Source organism: Ovis canadensis, chromosome 10 (assembly GCF_042477335.2).
Source record: "Ovis canadensis isolate MfBH-ARS-UI-01 breed Bighorn chromosome 10, ARS-UI_OviCan_v2, whole genome shotgun sequence".
In the NCBI taxonomy this organism is placed as follows: Eukaryota; Metazoa; Chordata; class Mammalia; order Artiodactyla; family Bovidae; genus Ovis; species Ovis canadensis.
The window spans coordinates 24023366-24026456 of record NC_091254.1 but is presented as its reverse complement, the minus strand read 5'-3'; the positions used below and the strand labels follow the sequence as shown (position 1 = coordinate 24026456).

At 45.4% G+C, this 3091-nt stretch overlaps 1 pseudogene; it reads left to right on the top strand.

Annotated features, from left to right (window-relative positions):
* The first annotated feature begins 248 nt into the window (after nt 1-248).
* Nucleotides 249-2539, top strand: LOC138446985 (endogenous retrovirus group PABLB member 1 Env polyprotein-like; annotated as a pseudogene).
* Nucleotides 2540-3091: the final 552 nt, after the last annotated feature.

Here is a 3091-nt window from a genome sequence, read left to right as displayed (position 1 = left end):
CAAGGATGGCTTCTTCTGTGCACGCCTCGCCCCAGCGTCACAGCCCATCTTTGCCTTTGAATGGGAAGATCCAGTCGGGGGCACCAAGCAACAGCTCATCTGGACTCCCCCACAAGGGTTTAAGAACTCTCCAGCCATCTTTGGGGAAGCCTTGCTTCTGACCTGAACTCATTCCATCCGGAAGAGTGTGGATGTTGGCTCCTACAATATGGGGATGACCTGCTGCTGGCCACCAAGACCAAGGAAAAATGCTGGGAAAGGACAAAAGCACTGCTCCAGCTGCTGATGGAAGCAAGTTACCGGGTGTTGAAGAAGGAGGCACAGATCTGCAAGGAGGAGGTAAGGTAGCTGGGGTTTGTTTTAAAGCAGGACACAAGGTTCCAGACCCTAGTTGGGTCCTATATACTGATGGCACTAGCCTGATAAAACAAGGACAAGGGCTGTCAGGTTAGCCAAAGTGGAAGGGGCCATCAAGACTGAAAAAGGATGGTGGGAATTGCCAAGTGGCAAATTATTGGTACCAGAGGAGCTGGCACACACTCTGGGAAGCCAAACACACCAAGAGACCCACCTAGGCCATGCTGCCTGCTCACAGGTTAATGCTGCCTCTCAGGTATTCAGACAAAAACCTCTGGGTATTTAGCGGAAAGGCATGCTGCCCTTTGAACACCTGGGAGTGGACTTCACTGAAATGCAACTTCAGTGCATTTCACCGACACTACCCTTACCTGCTGATCATGGTATGTACGTTCTCAGGATGGGTAGAAGCTTTTCCTACCTAGACTGAAAGAGCATCAGAAGTAGCCCGGTGCCTGCTTAGGGAAATAGTTCCCAGATTTGACTTCCTACCAGCATTGGTTCAGACAATGACCCAGCTTTTGTAGCTGATTTAGTACAACAAGTAAGCAAAACTTTAAACATCAAATGGAAACTGCACACTGCATATAGGCCCAGAGTTCTGAGATGGTGGAGTGAACCAACCAGACATTAAAGAGACTCTCCAAGTGGAACATAGAGACTGACTGCTCCTGGGTGGACTTGCTTCCAACGGCTCTGCTCAGACTCAGGATGACGCCACAGTCCCAAGGCTATTCTTCATATGAAATTGTGAATGGGAGGCCCCCTCCCATAATAAAACAGGTGTCAACAAATTTGCCTCAGGTAAGGGGGAATATGATTTCACAGCAGATGGAACTGGGTAAGGTAATAAATGGGGTAACTAAGTTTGAACAAGAAAAGGGTGCTGTTCCCCCTTGGGGAACAGATTCATGAGTTTACGCTTGATGACCAAGTATGGGCCAAAGATTGGAAACATGATTTGCTAGCCCCTTGGTGAAAGGGCCCTTATGTTATTCTAACTACCCCTACTGCAGTTAAAGTTGCAGGTATCGTCCCTTGGATCCATCATACGAGGGTGAAGAGAACGTACCACGCAGACCCAAAAAATGCTGAGTGGGCTGCAGAGAGGCACCCCGCTGACCCTTGAGAGACTAAGATCATCCTTAAGAAGGAAGAAAAGAAGATCCTGGATGAGCCCCTTCAGGATGAAGCCGCACAATCAACTCCCACTGCTTGGCCTCATCAATGTGATTTTGAATTTAACTTCCGTTTCAACTCAGGACAATGTTTTCATCTCATGGGCACATTCCTTCATAGACTTCCACAACACTTCCAACTGCTGGGTGTGTAGGGCTGTGCCTCTGTCAGTGATGGAGGGACTTCCTTGGTGGGTGTCACCACTCTGCCAAGGAGATTTTAAACCACTTTGCTCTTTTCTGGGATGACAAAAAGAGACTTTCCTCTCTCTTGTCAATCATAACCTCTCCTTGCTCTCTTGATGTAAGACCTGCAGTCAATAGAGTCAGGTCATGGGGTTACATTTGATATAAATGCCAGTGTAACAAAAGCCTAACCTACTTGTTGTGAATCTACCCCAGTAGCCCTGGTAAATCTACCTTGTTTACATGCTAGGTGGACAAGATCCGTATGAGTATGGTATGAGTATATTGCTGCCTTATTCGTACCCTCTATAGGGACAACAGATATCATGACTAAAGTAGAGGCCTTGACTAATTTCACAAAACAGGCCCTCCTAGATAGAACTAAAGCCATCCCAGCCTTAAATGAAGAGCAAATCCAAATAAGGAAAGCGGTAATTCATAATAGAATGGCTTTGGACACACTCACAGCTGCTCAAGGAGGGACCTGTGCTATAATAAAGGGTGAATGTTGTGTATACATTCTTGACTTATCTGGAAAGGTATCAACTGCTTTAGATGACATGAAAAACCAGGTAAAAGCAATGTAAAATGAAAACATTCCTTTCTGGACTTTGGTCCTATCTTGGGTGAAGGGTGATTGGTGGAAAACTATATTTACCACTGTTGTAGTTGTCTTGATAGTTCCACTTTGTGGACCCTGAATTTTACAATGTATTATGAACTCTGTAACCCAAAGGTTGATGTCATTCTCCCAAATTTGTGATTGGAGAGCCAGGGTGCAATATACCCCTATGAATGATGCTCATAATATGAGTTGAGAGCATCAAGAGGGGGGAATGAAGAAGGAATTCATAGGGCCTGGACTCCATCTTAGGCCTGTTCATGCTGATCATGCTCGGCCACCTTTCCAATGGACTCTGAACTCTGTGTTTAGTGCCTATGAAAACAAAAACAGAAGGATAAGAACCCCTCCAGACAGGGGAACCTTGAAGATCAAATCTAGGTTACTCATGGCCTAAGAGAAAACATATACTAATCACCCCTTCCAAAAGGCCATAAATTTTTCTGTATTAATCAGAGTATAACCTTGGGTTTATTGATTATTGGCTAATTGTTTGACTGAGCACATAGCACATGAATGATGGGGTTATTGGGATTGTATTTTCCTTGGTTTATGTAAGTCTCAAGGAATTTGGAGTGGTGGGTTCAGACACGTACACATAGGGTATAAAAGATTTTCCCAAATGCTGGTCGGGGTCCTTGGCTAAGAGGAAACTCTGCCTTGGGCCTGCCGGTGTAATAAACTGCACTCCACTATCTGCATTGTCCTTCTGAGTGAGTTTTTTTCCTGGAATGCGTGGCTATAACAG